The sequence below is a fragment of the Camelus bactrianus genome, chromosome 23 (genome assembly GCF_048773025.1).
Source record: "Camelus bactrianus isolate YW-2024 breed Bactrian camel chromosome 23, ASM4877302v1, whole genome shotgun sequence".
Lineage (NCBI taxonomy): Eukaryota > Metazoa > Chordata > Mammalia > Artiodactyla > Camelidae > Camelus > Camelus bactrianus.
Genome location: NC_133561.1, coordinates 24,075,112 through 24,099,130, shown reverse-complemented (window position 1 = coordinate 24,099,130; position 24,019 = coordinate 24,075,112). Strand labels below are relative to the sequence as shown.

The 24,019-nt window shown below is 42.4% G+C and overlaps 1 protein-coding gene across 3 annotated transcripts in view; it reads right to left on the bottom strand.

Moving 5' to 3' along the window:
• Nucleotides 1–7,621, bottom strand: part of PTPN14 (protein tyrosine phosphatase non-receptor type 14) — a 161,996-nt gene extending 154,375 nt beyond the window's left edge. Inside the window, exon 1 of one of the 3 annotated variants that reach the window (XM_074351815.1) lies at nucleotides 6,841–7,621. The gene's annotated coding sequence lies outside the window, so the exon portion shown is untranslated. Of the gene's footprint in view, nucleotides 1–6,615; nucleotides 6,742–6,840 lie in introns of those variants that run through there. The other 2 variants (XM_074351816.1, XM_074351817.1) reach the window with 2 other exon arrangements.
• Between the last annotated feature and the right edge of the window lie 16,398 nt (nucleotides 7,622–24,019).

Below are 24,019 nucleotides of genomic sequence, written 5' to 3'. Positions count from 1 at the left end.
CATTGTAAAAACCAGTAACTCAGAGGTTGAATAACGATTGATATTGCCTTTTCTTCTTTAATATAAGGCACAAGAAAGGAAAAATGAAGCATATTCAAATCAATAGTATATCCAAACTGGCAGAAACAAGTTTGTGTTATGCCTTAACCCCTAAATGTTCCTACTTATTAACCCTTCTGTGATATTTACACTCCCTTGATCTGCAAGGTTTCCTACGGTTGAAAAATAAGGAATAAAATTATGTTTTTGAAAAGATCCAAGTAAAGCAAAACAACATGAAGAACCAGTAACTTCAAAAGACCACTTAGGGATGTGATTCATCTCCTCAAAAGAACAAATAAGGTGTGTATAATAAATAGCACTGATATCTGTTTAACATTTTAAATCGCACATAGTCATTAACATGATATAATCTTCCCTGAGCACCGCACCTCCTATTAAAGAATGAATAATAAATTCCAAAACAAGTTGGGCTCTAGACCCTTAGGTCAGCATTTCAGAAATGCATTCATTCACTGAGACTTTTTGTTTTTTTAGTAGAAAGGCAATGAATAATTTTTGTTGTTGTTCTTGTTATTAAAGTTTAGTTGATTTATAATGTTGTGTAAGTATCTGGTGCATTCACTGATTCATTAAACAATTTTTTGAAAAATCAAGTCTATTTCATTCTCTGCAAAGTGGCAATAATAATAGTGCCTACATCACAGGGTTGTTGAAAGATATAATAAAACCATCTAAAGTGCTGAGAACACTGGGGCAGAGTCAGCACCAACACAGGTAAGCCATGGCTATTGCTAGCCAACATATATCCATACAGGGTGGAGATTCTGATTCTGAACCAAATAAACTGAGAATCCTGCCAGGAGATGCTTACAACTTACTGGAGAAGACAGGGAGGTAAACATATACAATACGGTGAAACAAAACCTACTCAATACAGCTAAGTGCAAAGTGCTATGGAACTCCAGAGAGAAGAATGTCTAACTGGTCACGGGGAGGAGGGTCAGAGAAGGGGACGCTTTAGCTGAAGGCACAGGGGCTAAGCAGGCAGCAAGGAGGAGAGGTCACTCTGGGTCGGAATGCAAGTAACAAAGGAGAAGGGATTAAACACCACCAAGTCTTCGGGCCCTAACATCCAGAGCAGACGAGAAGCAGATGGGAAAGGAAAGGTGGGAAGTCAGGGTACAGAAGCTTTATCATACAGGTAATAAGAAGCAAAACATGAACTTAAATAGTATAAAAGATCTATGTTTTAAAAAACTCTTTGAAAGAGCAAATGAAGAATATATGAAAGACAGCCTTTGAAGCTCTAGAACAACGCCACAAGGCCATGGAGATGGCAGGAAGGAAATACACTGAAGATATTTTAGAGACACAGACTCAAAGGATCTAAGGACTGATTGCATTTGTTTTGGGGTTTGAGGGTAGGGGTTGGGGGGATACTAAGAAAGAGGGACACGCTGAAGGGAACTCCGAGTGCCTGGCTTCAGCAGCTAACTCAATGGATGGTAGTGTCACTAAAACAGGAAATACCGAGGTAGCAGATTTTATGGCAAGACAATTAATGAGTTCAATCTGAGACAGGTAGACTTTGCCATGTGTATCAGATAACCAGATGGAGGGAAGTACCAGATAAATCAAACTGTTTGCACCAAGCAGAGGGGTCTGGACTGGAGATGGTGGCCAAGCAGATCCACTAAAATGGAAACATCTAATTTCTGCTCTGTACAGGCCTGGCTAGGGATAAGTGGCCATTAAGTGACTCCCAGGCTCTCCAGAGCTCTGAAACAACCAGAAATAGAATCATTCAAATCAATGCAGTGAAAAACTTAAATGGCTAGCACACTAAGGCTGACAGAGGTAGGTGGACCAAAAAGATTCCTTGGCTCAGCAGCTCTCAAAATGCAGATGGTCAAAGACCAGGAGCATAAGCATCACCTGGGAGTTCCTAAGGAGGGCAAAGTCTCAGGCCCCACCCCACACCTACAGAATCAGGGATGGGCGTGGGGAATAGCAGCAATCTGTGTCTTAACAAGACTTCTAGGTGATTCTGAGGCTCACTAGTGTTTGAGATCTACCACCTTAGCTAATGCCCCTATTACTTGAGGTGAATGGAGTGTGAAAGAAAGAACTCCTGGGAAATGATTTCCAAAGACTTGAGAAACTAAATGTTAGAAAAAGATATATTTTGCACAAAGACAAGCATCAGGAGTTTTGCTAATTTTCAACAATGAGCCGAGTAGATTAAGCCAGTGGCCCTCACTGAAAAGCTTCCTAATTCAGAGATACCGTTCAGTGCTAAAACCTCGAACAGCACAAATGTGAAAAGGAGACTCTGCTTCTCAGAGGATGCCACACCACCAGAGGACCCTTTCTCATTTTCTCACAAGACACCTCCCAGCTGACCACCATCAAGCATTTATGGGATGGCCGCCTAGGGTTACAGGATCTCTGGATACGCAACAGACCTCTGGGTCAAGCTAACTGACCAGGCTCAGGATGAACCCTTGAGCTGGGCCTAACAGAGTTCCTTAATGAACTAAGCTAAATCACCCACATATCAAATTTTACACTCAAGACTGATCACAATACCATGGTCACATTCTGTTTTTTCCAGTAGCAAGGACCATAAAGCAAATCCAACAAAAGCTTGACTGGAGAGTGAAACCAAGCCAGGAATATAGAACCAACAGGAAAAAGGGAAAGGAAATTAAAACAATATCAATACACCATTTATAATCCAACTTAGACACATAACCACCCCTATCCCACAAAAAGGTACTTAGTCACTATTACCTTTTACCCTCAGCTACTCTAAATCCTTATCCATAAGCATTGCATCATATCCTTTCATTCAGAATTATAAATAATTCAGAGATTATTTATTTTCACAATCAGTGTGCATGCAATGCTCGGCAAAGGCAATGGCTGGCCTGAGCAATGTGATTTCCTCTCCCCTCCCGTTGCAAAAATCCCAGCTTGATCTGTATTTTCCTAGACTTTCTCCTTCAACCCCCCAAAGGGGTCCTCTCTGACCAGGGGGTTTGCTTGCAATCCTGCGTGAGGATTTACCCATTCCTGGCTGTAACAATCCACTCGGCTTCCAGAACAGCCAGCACACACCTGCCCTACTGACGTTTTAGGAGTGGTTCTTTTCTTCTAACATTCCCTCCTGCTGGGAGGTTGATATGAAGATGAGTTAATGTTTGCCAAATACCTTAGGCTTCTTGGATGAAAGGCAGCATTAAAGTTCAAGGGACCTGAGGCTAGCAGAACCCTAGAGGTATTCCAGTTGACTCCAGTTGGCTTCCTAGAGGGAAACCAAGTCTGCAGAGACACTCATTTGTGCAGGTCAGCTGGCTTTTGCAGGCAGATTTGTTCTAATATTTAATTAACTGGATTTCAACATTAGAAATACAACGATCCTTGTATTAGCACTGGACCCTTGTTAGAGTTAAGAAATACACAGGGAAAAGGAGCCTTTTCTCTGCCCCTCGTCTACATGGCTTTCCCTCCCCAAACTACACTACCACCTGGTCCTGCAACTCTCAACGTCTTCCTATATGAGGGACCAGCAGCTGCCAGCCAACATGTTTGCTTTGAGCCAATAGACCAAGGGGAAAAAAAAAAAGTCAAAGACAAAGCTTTATGTGTATGTTGGCACGCATGTAAACTCAGGCTGCTGGGGAAAAAATGACACACACAAAGGGCACATTCATGGCCACATATAACTCTTGGAACATATAAATAGCCATCCTTGACCCAACACCTACTGTGTGAGGGAGGCACTGTTAGCAGAGGGACAGACAGCATTACACAGAATTCTCCATAAATATCCTGGCAAGTTAAATACTACTTGGCCCCATCTTATAGATGGAAAAATGGAGACTCGGAAGGGCTGTGAAGTTCATCCAACATCATGGAGCTAAAACACAGCAGAGCTGGAATACAAACCTAGCCATATTTCGAACTCTCAACCCGGCTCCAGTGCACTGACAGTCAGGAAAAGCTGCACAATTTGCTATACACACCCCTTGGACCACTCAATAAGCCCTCCCGGGAACTCAGACAAGAGAAAGGTAAGTTAAATCAGTAAGAGGAGATCACAGATCTTATTTTAGACATTAACTTTAACCTCTTCTCTACCAAAATGTGTTTTGTTTTCCCTCGTTCTTTTTTAACCAGCACAAGCAGCAATAACCGAATGGGCTAAAGATTTCATCTTATCTCTTTCCGAAGCCTTATCTCTAACAAAGTTTGTAGAGCTGTTCTGAGGCTTAGAATGAGTTCCAAAAATGCACAGCATTTCTGGTGACTAACTGAAGAAGTTTGAAGGCAAGATCAGAGGTGAAAAAGGACAATATGGCACCCAGGTGGGGGACAATATGCAACCAAAGGGTTTCTGTTTGCTTTCCTGGAGCAAAAAAACAGAAACCTTTAATAAGGAGAGAAGGCACTGGGGGAAAAAAAATCTCATAGTTCTTGAATTCTGGCTCATCCATTCAGGACAAGTAAGAATTCTAAAAACTGTGATTCTCCCCTTAATTCTTGAGGTTCTTCCACATTAAAATAGTCTAACTGCTCCTTCTATTACAACTGTCAGGGCCACACACTATGCACAAATTTGAAAAACTAAAGTGTTAATAAGAACTATGTGTTTCAGCCAATGATGGAGGCTGGGCAGGTACCTTGGATTAGCAAGAAGGAGCTTCTCTTCAGCCAGTTCTCTCATGCAGGTCCTCTACCTTCAGAAGAACCCTTGTCGAGGGGCTGTTTTTGAGATAAGGTGTTTGTGGAGGGACTTGAGTAAACACCCAAAACTGGAAGAAGCCAGTGAGCTTTTCCCACTCTGATGCACTGGCCTGCTGTCACCCAAAGCTGGACTTCTGCCACCTCCTCCAGGACTCAGCCACTATGAATAATACTACAATGCCACTTCAGCCCAGTGAAGAGGCCCCCTTGAAAGGCAAACCATGTACAGAGGGCTCCAGCACTATAAGGGACTTTTCCAGGCAGGATCTGTTGAATCCTAGACAATTCGGCTACAACAACCTGCTAGAACACATCCAGTTTTTCATCAAGTTTCAGAGGAAGGAAAGGTCATCCCTACAACTGGGCTGAGGCATTGATGACTTTTAAAAGTGGAGGATACTATGACAAACACAGTGACACAGATACGAACTCACTCTGCACACCACGGCCCCCATTCAGTTCAGGTAAAAGAGCATCGTGCTGTTTGGCCCCCACAGGTTAAGGCAATCATTTATTTCTAAGGCACAAGCTTTAACACCAGCACCAAAAGAGAAGGTAACTTCATACAAGGTTCCGTAACGCTGCAGCATTATCACCTATTGCTGTCAGGTGGCTTTTCAAGAGAACCAATACCATGATAAAACCTGGCATGGGCCAATTAGTGCCATTTAAAATTAGATGGTCGTACAACCACTGCTTGTTGTAGAAACAGGCATGGAGGTGTGTCCAAAAAGAAAGACTTGTGCTCCTCTGGAAGGTACATGGTTCTCACAAGTGCTTCCAGTTTAATTTCTGATGTTAAAAAAAAAAAAAAAGATATCCCTGAACCAGCGCGGTTATAAATCCCCCTCCAGCCCCCAGACAGCTCCTAGGTATGACCTTTTTGTACTCTCACTTTGCACAAGCTGTTTCCTCCACCTGGAATGCATTCTCCTAATCAGTCCTCCAGGTGAACATCGCCTCAACTCTCTAAGCTCAGCACACACTTCGCCCCCTCACCTCCAGGACCAAGCCTTCCTAGGCTCTCTGACTATACTGTACTTCCCCATCAGCCTGTGGGTTTCCTTCAGGAGGCTGCAGTTAGATCTTGTTTTAGCATCTTTGTATCCCCTGTTTCTAGACGGGAGCAGAAACGCAATACTAGGTTTGTTGAATGAATGGGTGAACTAACTCATTTTAAGAAATTAACACATTGGTGGAAATCCTGTAACCTATCAGCAGCCGGCAGTCTAGAGATTCCTCACCTTCACAAAGAGCCTTGCAACAGCCAGTCCCTGGACAGACGAAAGCCCACAATCTCCTTAAATCGTAGGTGAGGTTGGGGTGGGAAGAGGGGAACTGGAGGAAGTGGAAGGGAAAAGGAGGTAGGGGCAGCGCTGCCTCACTGCTCCCTGAAAAACGTGGAAAGCCCCTTACAAGTATTCGAACCCCAGATTTAGGGGTCATGCCAGGAACAAGGGGAGACAGTATATTCACAACACCTTCAGAACTTTCAGAGTTTAGGGTGGAGACCTGTTCTTAAATTAGGCGGCCACAGGTTTTCCCTATGAGCCGGCCCGACCACCCAAGTAGCGGCCAAGCCCAGAAATTTGGTGGCAAGGCTGGGGCCTAGTGGGAGGGCATGGAAACTCCTCTCCCTCTCAAAATCCTGGCCCCGTCGGGGGCACTGAAGGGTCGCGAAGGGCGTCCCTCTCCAGCTCAGGAGACAGCAACGCCTTTGGCGTTCATCCTCCTGCCCCCACCGTCTGCGTATCTCCACCTGCCCTCGCCAGGCCCTCTCCGGTTCCCAAAAAGCAGAAGGGAATGGGGAGGAGGGGGCGAGAGTTGGGGGGTTTAACCACAAACTCTCCAGACAGCGCTCACCTTGACTCCTCAAATGGGCTGTGCGCCTTACAGCAGGCGGCTCCCACCACGACTTAAAACTCCTCCGGCCCGGCCACCTCGCGCCCCCGCTGCCCTGCCAGGCGTCCCGGGCCGCGGTTCCCAAGTTGGCGTTGCCAGCGTTTTCCCAAGTCATCGGCAAGGCGCCCGGAGCGCGCAGGCGGCCCCCGACCTCCGTCCCGACTCCCCACCCCAGTCGCGGCTTACCTGATTACATGGCCCCGTCGGTGCCCCGGAGTCCCGGGCGGAAAAGCTGTTCCCCGCGTCGGCGGAGCCCCAAGTTCCCCAAGGAACTGATTCCAGGGGCTGGCGGAGGAGGGGCGGAGGGAAGGAGCCGGAGGAGGCGAAAGGGGAGGGAGGTTTCCGCCGCGATCCCGGCTCGAGAGTCGGCGCAGGGGCGCCCGGAGAAGGGGAAAAGAACCACCTCGGCTCGGGACTGTCCCGCCGGAGGGGGGCCGGGACGAGGAGGCCGTGGAAGATGGGCGAAGCGGGAAAGGAAGGACCGGACCTCCAGGGGCCACTTAGTGGCGGCCGTTCCCCGAGGACCAGAGCCGGGAGGGCAGGCAGCGGAGTGGAGAGGAGCGCGGCAACCTGCCCCCGGACTGCGCCCGCCCGGGGAAAAAAAAGTTGGGACGAACTTTCAGGGGCCGAGAGAGCCAGAGCGGCAGGAAATGCGAGCGGCCGGGAGAGGAGGGAGGAAGGGGCCGTGCGAGTGGGAGGGGACGGAGCAGGCGCCGGCGGCCGCGGTTCCCCCACCCCCGGGCCGGGCTCTGCGGCGCTGGGGGCGGGCGCGGGGGGAGCGCGGGCGCGCGCCGGGGGCGGGGAGGAATGCGGCCGGGCGGGCGCGAGCGGGGGCGCGGGGGGCGGCGCGGAAAGTGGAGCCCCAGCTCCCCAGCCCGAAGCCCGCGTCCTTGGGGACGTCACAGCGCTGGAATCCGAAGAATGCCGGGCTGCAGGAGCTCCTTCTGCAGGCCCAGGGGAAGTCGCGCACTTTTAATGTGGTGGTGGCTTTGGAGATGGTTTTCCAAGGTGAGGGTTGTGTAGGCAGGACGGCATGAAACTCCTAGGAGTAAGAGACGTGGGAGTGGGGAAGGCAGAATGACCACAGAGACCCCACTAAGTGCCACTCCCGGCGGGGGCGACATTGGAAAGCAGGAAAAATTCCACCTAGACATTCAGAACCTGCGGAAGCGGGGCAGAGGCAGGAACTTGCCCACTCCGCCCTAGAGCAAGGACAGTCTGTCTTATTTGTGGGAACCCTCCAAGCAGAATGTCCCTTGCAGCCACTGCACAGGGGAAGACAGACTAAGAGAAAGGAAGGTAGCTTCACCGAGCGGGCAATCTCAGAGTTCTCTCTCCAGAACATCCGAAACATCTGGGTACCGGACCTGGCATCTTAATAAACCCCCACCTCCCACCTCCTCCCGGCATCGCAAAAGCAATTAAGGTACAATGGGAGTTAGAATAGGTCGTTTTCCCAGTTCTTTCCATGCCACAGAATCGCCCCACCCTGCCTGGGTAGGCACTGGGAGGGAACTTCCTTAGCATTTTCGGAGGTGGAATTAATGACATGCAGCTGGTAAGATGGAAAAGGCACGGAGCCAGGCGAGGGATCCCGGGTTTTAGGACCTGCCCTGCCAGTGACCTACTGAGGAGTCTCCCAGTCCCTGAAAGCCTTGGCCTCTGTAGCTGTAAAATTAAAGGATTTGCCTGTTCTTCTGTGATCCTTTGCATTGCTAAAATCATGTCTTAGGGGGTCTGACATTTTACAGGACTGAAGCCCAGTCCTTTAAACCTTCCTTAGGTTGAATATGGTCCTCGAAGTCATTGTCACTGAGGGTGTTGTACCAAATTCCTTCGGTGCCCCAGAACTCATACTAACATTCCTAGTCTCTTGAAGAAGAGAACTGGAAACCACAACACAGAGCCTCTTGTACCCATCATGTATGTACAAACTCTGACTTCTCTGAGCATTTGCCAATCTCCAGAACTATAAAGAAGCAGAGAAGACCTTAAAGAGGTGGAAGGGAAAGGCTGATGGGAATCAAGATTAGTTTCTCCAACTTTCAAGGAAATAGCTGGATAGTTTCAATATGGACTTGCTGGATTTCCATAGAAAATGAGCCTTACTGAGCTCCAGGGAGTGTGGAAGCACTTTACATGCTCTTGTATTATTATCCCCATTTCCTTGATGAGAAAAGTGAGGTGTGAAGCAATCACCTGTCTTACCAAGGGTCACACAGCAAGTAAAATATGATAATGGATCCCAAAGTTTGGCTTATAAACCCTTCAAAATTTAACCAAAACAGGATTAAGATTAAAGATAAGGAAATACCTGTAGGCTCTCAAGGTAGGAGAGATGAAAGAAAGGCCTCCTGGGGTCTTTGAGGAAAGGAAGTGGCATTTGTATATTGTTGCATTAAAGTCACTGTGATACCAAACTCAGCAGAGCAAGCTGAGACAGCTGTGTAGAAGAGAAAGGACCTATATGCAGGCACAGCGTTCTGGTTCTGCCTCTGACCAGCTCTGTGACCCTGAGCAAGCCACTTCACCTCTAGGTCTGAGTCTGTTTTTTAAGTGGAGTGTGACACGAAGGTCAGAATGGTTGACTGAGTTTATCTCTGAGGTCTTTCCCAGTCTGAATCGGGGTGAACGGATACTCCTCCAGGCAGACGGTGGTATGTCTGTGGCCTATGGAGGAAGCTAAGCAATAAAGCCGGGATGTCTTGGGGAGAGGACTGTTTTCACATTGGCTTCACAATTAAAATGAATGTTGAGAATGCTGCTGAGTGTTCAATGGCAAAAAAATAAAAATAAAAAATAAAAACAACCATCAGCTAAGATTTAGCACTACTCCTGTGGACTCATTTTTATTTTAAATAATTTTACTTCTTTAAAAAAAAACACATTATTAATTTAAAAGCCCATAAAGGGCATCTCACCAGCCACATTTTCTTTAGATCAAAGAAAGGCAATATAAGTAAGACTGTTTTTTTTTAAATAGGAAGTCTAGCTTAACATCTAAAAGGCCTTTCGTTCTCTGGATAAATGTATAAAAGCTAGTCACAAGCTTCTTTCAAAAGAGAAAAAAAACAACTCATTTCCTAGGTCTGCATCACACTTGAGTCTCCTCAATATACATCAGAGTGAAGAGGAGCTTGGTTGATGGAATAGGCCCCAAACACATCACTATGCCTTTCCTTGAAAGCTTTGTAATGTTAGGGAATTGTCAATAATAAATATCCTCCCAAATCTTTCAACTGCTTCTAAGCCCAATTTCAACTACAAATACAGCCTCACGGAGGGCTGCAGGAGACAGGGGGCCTCCATGATCCCTCCCACCTCCAGTGTGTTCCTCCCATCAATTTATTAACTTTATACCTTCAAAAGTATCGAAAAGCAAAATAAAGTAATTTCCCCAAAGAAAACTGGAAAGTAAGCAGCCCTCTAGGGGCCTTCTACAAAATTTAAAGTTACAGAGAGAGGGAGAGAGAAGGGTTGTTTTTTTTTATCCTCAGGCTAATTTCCATTCCTAAGAGGATACCTGGCAGTTTATAGTAACAGAGAGAAAGAGAATTGTGGAGCTTTTTCAAAATACACATCCTATCTGTAACCCCTGCTCCCCATGTCTTATTCCCTGAGTCTAGAGTAGAGAGACTTGGCTTGGTGTATATATGTCTGTATATATAATATTTTTAGACAGTATTCTATTGATATATAATTCACACTTAATAAATATATACTACTTGATGACTTTTTCATATGAATACATCCATGTGACCACCACTGAAATTGGGATATGGAAAATGTCCATCACCACAAAAATTTCCCTTATGTGACTTTTCAGTTAGTGTCACCTCTCTAGGCTAACTTAACTACCATAGCATCGTTTCGCTAGTTCTCAAACTTCTATAAATAGAAGTACATAATGTGTCTCTGTGTGTGTGTGTGTGTGTGTGTACATGTCACAATTTGCTTGTCCATTTTTCTATTGCTATATTCGGGAAATATATTTTGAAAACGTTTCCCAAATAATTCTGTTATGCCTGACCCCACCAATTCAGAACCATTGACTTACAACAAAGGTAATCATAAAATAAGCCGAGATTATTAACACAGACAAAAAATCTTCGGTAGCAGAGAAAGAAAAGAGAGAACATTTTAGAACAACGATATGTAAAAGTGTTTTAATGGTGGTACACATTCAGAGCTTCTGATAATAAAATAAATAAAAAACAAATTAGGAAATTGACTGGAATATGAACTTCTTGTTATCTAGTGACTTCTTTAAAAGCTATGTGATTATACGGACCTGTCACGTACAGCCACTCACACAGTGCCCAAAACCCCATGAGCTCAAATAGTCTGCAGTGTGAAAGGTGTGCCTGGAGTTGTGCCTTGTGGTGACCATGATATTATGAGTCCTTGTTTTAGGGATAACTTCATAGTATCTACTTTGGAAGAATCATTTCTGACACAGAAGATGGAGACCCTCCCTCCTTATTGCATTTTTGAGATGGTTCAGTTTGGGGAAGAGAAGTGGCCTTCCAAGTTGACTAAGGCCAGGAAATCACACTGTTCTCAAATACTGATAAAATAATAGGAGGGATGGATGAGATGAAAGGGCAAAATACCTGTTTGGGCTTGTTCTCCACTCTCCTGAACACTTCTATGCCCTGTACTGTCTCCCTTTCATCATCTTTCCTAACGTCTCAGCTGTCATGCCGGATGCACCCTCAGCTCTGGCCACCAAGCCTGCTGGGCACCATATTACCTCTCCACTTCACTTCTTTCCTTTATCCATCTCTTAGGAAAAGGCCCCCTGCCTTCCAAAGGGACAATCCCTTGACCCAGTCAAAAAAGAGATCCTTGCCTGTCAACCTAGACCAGAAATGAATTATTGCCTTGTTACTTCCTTCTGGAAAGAATGCCGAAGATTTTTGGGTTGTGTTTTTTCAAGCTGGGAGGAGAAAGATAAATTTGTCCTCTGGGACACCGTGCCAACTCCTCTGGCAAGTGCAGTTGACCACATGGGCAGTGGTATCAGTTAGAGTCACGTACATCAGGCAGACAGACTCACTCTCGGCAGATCACTAGCTTTTCCTAGGGAAATGTACAAGACGCAGCCACAAATTAATCTAAAAATTCCATGTGACAGCAATATATATTAATCAGGTACACTCTAGAAAGGGTAATTCACACACATTATCACTACTTTCAGCAAGATTTAAAAGAAATAAAACCTAGGCACTATTCAATATCTTGCTAATTTCAATGTATTCATTATCATTCTCTACTAATTTCACCTTAGGTCACCAACACACTTTGAATCATGTTTTAAAGGGACAGACTTCCCAATCACATTCACCTGGCTCGGTTTGCTGACTTTCCCACCTTCCTCAGCCCCCACCTTGCCTTCCAGCTTTTCCAGGCTTGACGGAAACACACAACTTATCTCCCACACTGGCATATGCACACACACATCCAGTCATCACCATGTCCTCTGTGGGGCTTGCTGCCAGTGAAGAGTTCACCCACCCTTTACTGCTGAAAACCATCCATTATCCTTTACGCAGAAAAGAGGACTTTTACTACCTCTAAAATTTCTTCTGGAGGGCTTCTTCATTTTGATTTAAACCTTTTAAACTTTGTCATGGAATAAAGAGAGAAAGGAAGGAAGGGAAGGAGGGGAAGGGAAGGGAGGGGAAGGGAAGGGAAGGAGGGAGGGAAGGAGGGAGGGAAGGAGGGAGGAGAGAAAGAAAGCATGAAAGAAAGAAAGAAGGAGAGAGAAAGAGAAGAAAGGAAAGGAAAAGAGAAAGGGGGATGTGAAGGGATAAACTGGGAGTTCAAGATTTGCAAATATTAACTAGTATATATAAAATAGATAAACTCAGGTTTTTTTCTGTATAGCACAGGGAACTGTATTCAATATCTTGTAATAACCTAAAATGAAAAAGAATATTAAAATGAATATATGTATGTATATGCATGACTGAAATACGCTGTACACCAGAAATTGACACATTGTAAATTAACTATACTTCAATTAAAAAAAGAAAGAAGGAAAGAGGGACTCTCCATGGTCATTTTCATGTGGTTGTTAAACTCAAAAACATCTTCTAATGTTGGGTGCAACAGATCTGGTACTTAGGGCCAGTTGTCTTAGTATAGTTCCGTCTATGTACAAAGAACAAAACCCCACTTGAAATTGTTCAAGCACAAAAGGAATGCATCAGTAGGATACTGGAACATGTCCTGGTTTCTCTGTGAAAGAAAGGTGGGACTAGAGAACCAGGACGGTGCCCTGCTTTTGCTCCCTGTGGCTGGGGACGCTCTCCTCCACTTTTGCTTGTATCCAGGCTTAATATATACATGACCCCGGGCAAAGGTCTAAAGCTCTCACACCTGAATTTCCTCCCCTGTAAAAAGGGGAATGATGACCGTTTCTATCTCACAGGGCTATGGTAAGTGAGTCAATATGTAAGAAGCCCTTAGAATGGTACCTGGTACTCACTGAGCTCTAAATGTTACCTATTAATATTATCATCAACTTCATTCTGCCCCTGTAGACTGGACTTGCCTTCCACAAGGACTGAATCTCAAATCAAAATTCCCAAGAGAAAGAGTATGGCTTGAGTTGTCAATCTAGGATTTTAGAGAAGGAACAGGGTGCTGTGGCTGGGCTCAGCACTTAGGTAGGGAAGATAGTTCTCAGAAAGGAGAGAGTGGCCAGGGAGGCACCTAAAACCACAACAATAAGAGGAGACATTGTTTTCTTTTACAAAAGTAAAGTCTTGAGAATCCCTCTGTTCACTCTCTGTAACCATCTACACCATCTATGTCAAGGGCCAAACCTGGCTTCTCATGTGTAGAGAAGAAAGTGACCCACTAAGGAGGTGAGTGACTCAGGGAGGAAGGCAAGGGGACCGATATTCACTGAACACTTGCTGTGCTCTAGGAGCGAGGCTGGGTCCTGTATGCACACAATGTGATGGTGTTGAGTGTTATGGGCTGAATTGTGTCCCTCCAAATTCATATGTTGAAGTCCTAACCCCCAATATAGCTATAGTAGGAGATAAGGACTTTATGGAGATAATTAGGGTCAAATGAGGTCATAAGGGTGGGACCCTAATCCAACAGGACTGGTGTCCTTATAAGAAGAGGAAGAGACACCAGAGCTCTTTCTCTCCACGGATGCACAGAGGAAAGGCCATGTGAGGACACAACAAGAAGGAGGCCATGTGCAAGCCAAGGAGAGCGGTCTCTGCAGAAACCAATCCTGACAGCACTTTATCTGGACTTCCAGTTCCAGAACTGAGAAAATACATTTCTGTTGTTTAAGCCACACAGTCTGTAGTATTTTGTTATGGCGGCCCAAGTGGACTCGTACATTGAGGTTTGTGTTTTTGTTGTTTAACAGAGAAATAAAATGGGGCATCAGGGCGTTACGTACCTGTGCTTAGATGAGTACCTAAGTATCTCAGTAAATGGTAGAACCAAGAGTCAAACATGGAGCTCTCTAATTCCAAAGTTCATCTTCTTTCTGAACCAGCATGTTACTGCAGTGTTTACTGAGCACCATTACATGTCAGGAATAGGGCAGGGTGGCGGCTGAACTTGTATGGTAAAAACAGAGGAAAGCAAAACTTCAACAGGGTAGAGTGTCGCCAAAACTCCACATCACAGTAGTTTACCAGGGGACAGCTCTACTTGGCTGATGTTAAATTTTTCTAATGAGAAGACGCATAGCCACATGTCTCCACTGATTTTAAATCCGTCTCTTCCCATGTTTTTCTAAGTGCGCCCAGTACAAAAGGGGAAGGGAAGCTGCTTCTATATGATGAAGGAATAAATCCCTTCAAAGAACTCTAATTCCTCACTGATATTTATTTCATTAGTTCCTGAGATTCCTAGGAGTTAATGCCCTCACTTATTACCTGTGTGAGGTCCAAGAAGTGGCAGTTTGGGTCCATGAGTCCATGGTCCTTCTAGTGCACAAGAGGTTGCCTTCAACTGGCATGAAGTCATAGTTTCTGGACTGTGGAGCCATTTCTGCTCATAATGTCAATCTCAAAAGGTCAGAAATACCCTAATTTCTAAGACTAGGTTCTTAGGTGTGTATTGCCCCACATTAATCATGAAGATCATGAGCAGTGTTTAAGATACTATTTTCAGTGTGAATAGGAATTGTATTGCTTCTGTGCCATCAACGCAAGAGGCAGAATTAAGTGCTGAAGTTGCAATGTTTGTAGCTGCCATCTCTAACCCCAGATTTCTGATGTGTGTCATCAAAACATCTCATCCTAAATATCATTTAATAGGATATAAAATTATAGATGTGAACTTACAGATGAATGCAAATAAAATGACCTTTTGTATTTGTTTTGTTTATTAAAAAAAAAAAAAGTTAGTTGTGAATCTCTCATGAATCCATGGACTGAGCTAAACAGTTCTTCATCCTGTTTGTATCCCTACCTGGGCCAGCTCTTAGGAAGGTACCCAGCTACAGCGTAAACCACGGCTGGCCAAGGAGCCATCAACACTTCCATGGAGTTGCGTGAGGGCAGGTAAATGATAGCTGTAATGGTCCCTGATTAATCTTCTCCAAAATATCTGCCTGTTGCCATACTGTGGCTTGATAGTGGGAAAAGGTGTCAGGTTGCTGAGAATAACTGGGATAGGGAAATTCTGAGTGGAATCTTAAAATCATTGCTAATGGCAGATAAAGGAAGTGATGGCTAGGCACACTATTATAAAAAGTCTAGTGACCGGGACATTTCTGAGTAAACAGTCAATAGATTCCCCCTCTTCGTCATTTGTATACATTTTTCAGTCCTTTCTCATCAACCTTAGAAGAAAAAGATTTGGAGCCGGCGGGGGGGGGGGGGGGGGTGTCTATCTTTACCTTCTCATAATAATGGTGTTTGGAATAAAGGGACCAGCCCAGATATGGTCCTCTTTCTGACAGTGTCTGTTTGCTAGTATACGTAGCTGCACTAAACCTCTGAAAATATATCCAGCCTGAGAAAGCTGGGTTCCAATCTTATGGGCCACTGCCTCTTCTCCTTCCAGTGTCCTGGATGCCACCATTAAATAAGCCCAAAGAGGTGGCAATTCATTCGTTTGCTTTCCCCTCACCTCTTTGGTCCTGGGCTTATTATTTTTTTTTAATATAATTTAAATGCCCAGATGAAGTTGTCACTACATAATACTGCAAATTGTACTCCCAGGTTTATGGAGGTAAAAACTACATAGACTTCCAGATGGACTGCAAACTCAGAGAGGACTGGAAAACAAAACAAGAAAAGGGCACATTTGTTTCTAACATCGGCCACTAGAGCCAGAACACCCCTCTGAGAGGTATGGGACATGAAAGGAATCTTCTACTGTGATTAGCGACAAGGAACAACCTTCGGTGGGGGAGGGAAGGGTCAGGTCGTGTTGGGATGCCTTTCTAAAGAACACGGACACCCCAGCCTGCAGGGGTGAGATAGGGTTACCCCTGGGTATGAGCAGGGCTGTGTAAGAGAATCCAACAGCATAAATCAAAACCTCCCCTAAGACCCGGCTGCTTCCTGGCTGTCTCCTCTAGAATGAGGGGTGACTCAGAGTGTGACTGGCTCTGTGACTTCAAACATTTCTGAGTAATTCCCAAGGACATAGAAGAGGACAATTAGATGACTGGTTTGGAATGACCACCGCGGACTGAAAGATTCTTTCTGTGGCCAGCAGGGCAAAGCAGACTGCCCAGGAAGCTCAACTGAGAGGTGTCTTCTGCTACAACTAGGAGACAGAGGTACCTTGTGACATAAAATCTTAGAAGCTAGCATTTACTAATGCAGGAAGGCACATGTTGGGCTTCCCGCCATGATCGGCACCCTTGAATTCGTGGAATACACAAGATTTTTCAATGGTGAAAGAGAAACTTAATTTTTAGTGACACATGAAGACCCAAATGATCCAGACTCTGGCTTTCTAATCTGATTTCCACCTACTCTTCCCCGGCTCTCTCTTCCCCTAGGATACCCTCATTCGGTCATTCAACCCTTGATCTTTCTGACTCCAACCCTTGTGATTTTAATGCCTACACTACGCTCAGGGTTTGCTGAAAGGTGATTGGGTCAAATTATCCATCCAACTAAAAAGTTATTTCATTCCAAATATTTCCCACTAAACAGAAACTGGGCTCCTTAGAGAAATGCCAAACTCTAAGTCTGAGGAAAGAAATGTTCAAGAAAGGTATTAAAAGAACACTAGGGTCGTAACCAAAGTACTCGGAAATCACCTTGAAGGGATTCTCAGCGGCTACAGATGGACCAACTTTGCACCAAAAAGAATAGTAACAGCAATTAGTTATAACATTTCAACTGTGTTGAAATCCATAAGTTCCTAATGGTACAAGAAAAAAAGTCTGATTAGTCACCATTGGAACCAACTTATTATTTTGAAAAATGATAAATGAAGACATAGAAATAAATCATTCATCTTGTCTTTCCTAAAAAATTATACAACTGGTAATCAAGTAGTAGATGCGGAGGGGTTTTATGTTATGGAAGTATCCTAGATAATAAATTAAAAGGATGATACAATTAGAATATCACCATTTTGCAACCCCTAATAAAGAAATGAATCTAGGCATGAGCTTCAATGATTGCTAACATCACAAAACGAGATAATCAGACAATCACTGTTTTACTTTGAGAAAGGTAACCTGAACCTGATCAAGCCTCTAGAATACATGCAGCTACCAACTTAGAAAAAATACAAGTTAGAGGAATACGTTCAAACAGACCTCAGAGATCAGCCAATGAGCAATCAGCAAAATGTAGGCTGTGGAAAAGTCTAAAAGAAAACTTTTTTTTTTAAACAAATGCATTTCAATGATGGGGGAAGAATTAGGGGTAATCTATAGATTAAAAGAGACTTAGAAGACATATTCAACTATCACAACATGTGACCTTATTTGTATCCTGATTCAAATAAACAAAGTCTAAAACAAAAAAAGCTGTCTGTGTCACTTATGAGACCCTTTGAACAATGATTAGATATTAAGGAATTATAAAATATTTTAGATGTGATTACTGATATTGTTTTTATGTACAAAATAAACAGTCCTCCTCTTTTAAAAATATATATATGTGTATGTATATATATATACATACACATATATTTATTTACTTATTTATAGTTGAAATGTTACATCTGGGTTTTGCTTCCAAATAAGACAGGAAGCGGGAAATGGATTGGTGTACAGATAAGGCAAGATGGGCAAGGAGTTTATGATTGCTGAAGCTGGCTGATGGATATATGGGAGTTCATTAGACTATTCTGGCTAATTTAGTATAAGTATGAAATAATAAAACTAAAAGCCTAATAATAATAAAAGGTTTAAAAAAGAAAACTATAATACAAAGACAGTGTGTCCTCATTTCCAACAACACAGAAGTACAAAATTAAAAGGTAGGTTGCCTGTTTTCACTTCCCATTTCCATTTTAACATTCCCTGGAGGTAATCATTTTAATTCTATACCGATTCAGACAAAGGTTTTCTGTGTTACTTTATAGATACATATTTTAAGTACAAGAAAAAGCTGAAGTGAAGCATTAGCCATTACAAAATGCTGTCAGCCATCCTACATTTTGTGGGGGACATATACAAGATGTTTTTTTAAGTCTGAAAATTACCAAACTGTTAACAATATAGAGGAGAAAATGACATTTACATTTGTGCTAAATTTGAGACTTGAATTTGTCAGAATAAGTTCAGAATTACCTCACTTTGGAGAAAACACAGTATAAACATTCCAAACTTAGGAAACAAATTGGTTTTGGGTTGGATAGAAGGAATCTTCACTAAAAACAAGTAAACATAAATATAACCTGGGGCTCCTTTAAATCCAAAATCAGTAGTGAACTCCACTTCCAATTCTGATTTTTAAATTTTATGAAATTTATAGATAACTTTTCAAATGCACAGACATGCACACACCCCGTGGTCTACGATACGGATTTGAAGCCAGGAGCATTGAGTCATTAGGTAACCTCTGTGTAGGGCACCAAAATAACCAGTAAATCTTGTCAGTTCAGTTTTTAAAACTATGTGTTTCAGGTAGAATTATTCCATTAAAATAGCTGATAAATTAATCACCGTAGACCTGTCCAGTAAAGAAAAGAAAAGAAAGCTCATCCAACTAAAAAACATAAATAAAGAACAAATATCATTACTACATGAACCTTATTTGAAAACAAGGGGAGAAACACTTAGTGTGTACATCGTTCTTACCATCTCTTTTCTGACAAGAAGCAAGAAGATGGACTTGAGGGCTCGTCTACATGCCAGGAACCACCTACTCCTGCCCATCTGCCGAGCCAGCCCCATATGTTCTCTAAAATCAATGCAGTCTCTTTGTGAGATTTTTTCCAATTAAGGAGAGCATCTTTTCTAACCAATTTTTCTGCAAACTCCTTATAAACACTTATAAGATTGTATCTGCGTAAAGTTTAATCTATTTATTATAGACAATCTATATAGATTAACATTAACTAATGTTAATTATTCTTTTCTGTGTACATAGGTGATATTAACATTAATTCAAAAGCATTTAATAAGCCCTGACTGTTTGCAAAGCATTGATAATCTACAGCTGAGTAAGATATGTTTTGGGGGAACTTTTTAAATATCTTCCATATTTAGACTAAAATAGGTCTTTGCCGTCATTTTTTGATAACTTCCTATACCTAATACAGAAATATGAATGAATACATGCTTTTCGATAAAGATGAAGGATGCTTTTTTTTTAAATAACAGACTTTGGGGAAAACGCTCAATAGCTACTTTTCTTGAAAGAACATTATTACCACATTTTTCTGTATTCTTCAATTTTAAAAAGGATCAAATTAAATGATATTTGACATAAAACTTTAAAAAATATTTTTTAAATAAAAAAGTGCTTCTGACATTACCAAATCATAAAAACAGGATTAAGATTTAGGAACAGTCCTCAGCAGGAACATGAGAACACCGTTTCTGGCTAAAATAACATTTTGCTCTAAGAACTGTACATGAAGGATCTAAAAGGAGTCTAAGTTCAGAATTCCTAATATTTGAAAATCATACAAAGGAATAAACCAATGTTGAAATAAGAAATAAAAAATTTTAGTCCAAATGATAGCTGGTCTGCAGAGTGAGTTACATCTTTATGTGTGTTTTATATGTGTCTGAATACTCCTTTTTTTACTGATTTGCAACCAGCAAAGCCATTGGTACCAATTTTAGTGTAGAACGCAAGTACTCTAGAAAAAACATTTGAGAAAATGCCCTATATTTGTGGAGGACTAGTCATTTCTTAACCAAATCCTATAACCAAGAGAGTAAACATTAATATATGGCCATACAAAATTATCAATTTCCTCAAAAATGTGCAGAAATAAGTCCAGTTATAAAAAAAAAAAAACTGGCAGGATGAGGATATGATTCATGTATGAGACCCTCACTCGAGCTGTTGATAGCCACAGCTGGACTGGCGGAGCACACAGCCTCACTCTGTGACACAATGCTGAGCTCACCGACATCTCAGAAAGAGTTTGAAAGGGAAGAAAGTGACATTTTCACTCATACTAAAATTGAGATTTCATCAGAGTGGTTCAGCAGTGCCTCACCTTGGAGAAAACTTCATATAAAAATTCCAAGCTTATGAAATAAATATACTAGGGGATTGTTTCTCATTCAAGATAAATAACCAAGGCTCCAACCATAGGCTCATTTATATTATGTGCACCGGCATTAATTATATGTCAGAATTAAATATTTACACAAATCACACACACACACACACAATGTAGTATTTGGACACGAGGTCAGATATGAGATTATTACAAGTTGTAACAACTGTCCATGTGACTCTACAATTCACTTATGGGCCCTTGTTACCCAAACTATACAGTAAGGAGAACTGGCCTAAAGCCTCTTTTAACTCTAAAATTGTATGATTCTCTGCTTTCTCTAAGATAAATCTTCTACTGCATTGGTGGCATAAGTTCCTTTATGTGTCTTGTCCCCAGACTTCCTATTCTGAAGAGTCGTGGTTTGGGCCAGTGCTTGGGGAACCACACAAGTAGCGGACTTCCCGTAGTTCTAGAACTATGGCCACTGCACATCTGGCCCTTCCTGGATGTGTCAATAAAAAATAACCTTTTAATCCCCAAATACCAGTACAGATTTCTCCACAAGTACTGAGATATTCTAAAATATCTTTCCTAAAGTCTGTCTTTTCTAAAATCTGTGGAAAAGTAAATCAATTCATAAAATGTTCTCAATTTTCTGTGTTTCTCCAAGTAGTGTCTTACATTTCCAGTGGCTGCTCACTTATCTATTAATGGAGGAGAACAGAATAAACAGGTAGCAAATTAATGCATATGGAGGAATAGGAGACTACTGATTTTTGGTTCACTAATTTATTTATGCCTGTAAACTTATGGCTGCAATTTCCTATTCCTACATAAACTATCATCATTTATTAATTTAACAACTATGTCTTGAACTCTTACCATGAGCCAGGCCTTGTGATGGACACTAGATACAAGTAGATGGAACCAGATGGTTCTTTGCCTCTTGAAAGTTACAGCTAGTGTGGATGTAAATGCTAAACAAATTGTTACAGCTAATACATTTATAACTACAAATTGTGCTAAATGTAATGAAGGGGGAAAAACCCAATATTAAGATAGAGAGAATAAGTCTCCTAACCCAGAATTTGGGATACCTGAATCTTCAAAACAATTTATCTTTTATGTTAAGTGCCTCCTATAAATCAGATGTGATCTCTAAGGCCAGGCTGAGTGTATTAGTTGGGGTTTTCCAGAGAAACAAAATCAACAGAATACATATATATGTATATACATATACATATATATATACAGAGAGAGAGAGAGGGGAAGAGATTTATCCTAGGAGTTGACTTACATGATTATGGAGGCCAAAAAGTCTCATGATTTGCCTTTTGCAAGCTGGAGAACCAAGAAAGCTGGGAATGTAGTTCAGTCCAAGTCCAAGGGCCCAAGGATAGGGGAACCGATGATGTTAAGTCCAGGTCAAGTCCGAAGGCTGGAGAACTAGGAGTGCTGACGTCCCAGGGCAGGAGAAAATGGATGTCCTAACTTAGGTAGAAGGAGCAAATTCACTCTTCCTCTGCCTTCTTGTTCTATTCATGCCCTCAACAGTTTGGAAAATGCCCATCCACGTTGGGGAGGGGGGCTCTTCTTTACTCAGTCTACTAATTCAAATGCTAATCTCTTCCAGAAACCCCCTCACAGATACACTCAGAAATAATGTTTCACCAGCTATCTGGGCATCCCTTAGCCAAGTCAAGTCGACACATAAAATTAACTTTCAAATATTATCAAGAAGAAGAAAACTAAAAAAAAAAACCAAAAAACCAAACCAAACCAAACCAAACCAAACCAAACCAAAACAAAACAAAACAGTATTAAGAGAGAAAGACTTCTAACCTAGAATGTGGGATATTTGAATCTTCAAAACAATTCATCTTTTATATAAGGTGCTTCCTATAGGTCAGATGTGATCTCTGAGGTCAAGTTGAGGGATGCAGAACATCCCTCCTTTCTCTACCCATCTCTCTTCTCTTCCTGTTTCATCCCCAGGTACCAACTCTTTTCCTTCCTTCTCCTTTGGAATAAACAGACAAACAAGTAGGCCCCATGTATATTCCATTCTGAAAACCAATACCTAGGAGATCCAGTAATTGCCTGCAATCAGTCGTGATAGTGGTCCCCATGATAAATGGTGAATGGTAAATGAGAAAGCAGTAGCAAATAAGCAGACACACCAGACATCAGAACTCGCAGTACGAGGCCACGGTAACAAGCCCTGTATTCATTTTTCTGTTCTCCTTTGGCTCAGCTTCTTGGCATTGTTTCACTGGGCTGACTATGACCTCTTTCTTGAAATACAATGCCTCTTGGCACACTCTTACCTGCCTCTACCCCCTACTCTCTAGCCACCCCTTCTCTACCCTATCTCTAATGTTGGAATTACTCAGGGTTCAGTCCTGGGCACTCTCCACCCTTGATTAATCTCTTTTTTTTTTTTTTTTTTGATTAATCATGTCCATTCACATGGCTTCAAATGCCATCTGTAAGAGATGTCTCCTAAATTTATATCAAATGCTGAAATCTTTCTTCTGAGTTCCAGTATCAAAACTAAACTCTTAATTCACATTTTTGAGGGAGGGTAATTAGGTTTATTTATTTATTTTAATGGAAGTACTGGGGAGTGAACCTAGGACCCCATGCATGTTAAGCATGCACTCTACGACTGAGCTATACCCTCCCCCTTAATTCACATTCTTTAATCCTGTTCTTCTCTCAGCCTACCCTATTTATATAGTAGCACCACCATCCGCCCAACTGTATAAACCAGAAACACAGGAGCATCTGTGATGCCCTCACCTCCCATCTTCTTCATCATTCCATCATTTAACCGTGAGCTAGCCCCCATTTTCCCACCTCCTCTGCCAACACACTAGGCCAGACTATTACCATTTCCCAGCTGGACCACTACAGTAACCTAAGTGTTTGTCAACCTCCATTCTCTTCTCTACAAGGCAGCCATCTTTCTCCAGGTTAAAAACCTTCCATGGCTTCTACAATGTTTTGAAAAATAAGTTCAAGTGTTTTACCAGAAGTCCTGTGTGATTGGACCAACTTCACCTTGGGCCATCTCTCTTTCGCTCACTGTGCCTAAGACATCCTGATTTGTTTCTCATATCTTTATTTATCCCAAGCTATTTCCTATCTCAGGGCCTTTGGGCATGCTCTTCCCTCCAAAAGGAACATAATTAACCTCAACTTTTCAAATAGTTGGTTCCTTATTCATTGAGGGTCAGTTTAATATCACTTCCTCAGGCCTTCCCTGATAACACTCTGTATCAAAGTTCTCCAGAGAAGCAGAACCAGTAAGATAGATAGGTAGATGGGGCTGGTGGGGATGGGGAGAGTGGGTGGTTTTACAAGTGTGAAATCTGTAGGTTAGCTCAGGAGGTTGGAAACTCGCAGGCAGGAGCTGATGCTGCAGAATTTCTTATCTTCCTCAGGGAAATCTCAGTTTTACTTGTAAGGCCTTTCAACTGATTGGATGAGGCCCACGTCATTATGTAGAATTAGGTCCTTTATTTAAAGTCAACTAAAAAAATAAAGTCAACTTATTGTAGATATTAAGCATATCTACAAAATGCCTCTAGAGAAACATCCAGATTAGTATTTAATTAAAAAACTGGATACTATAGCCTAGCCGAGATGACACATAAAGCTAACCATCACACCCTGCTAGAAGTATTGGACTCTTTTTAATCTTTATTTTTATGTGGTT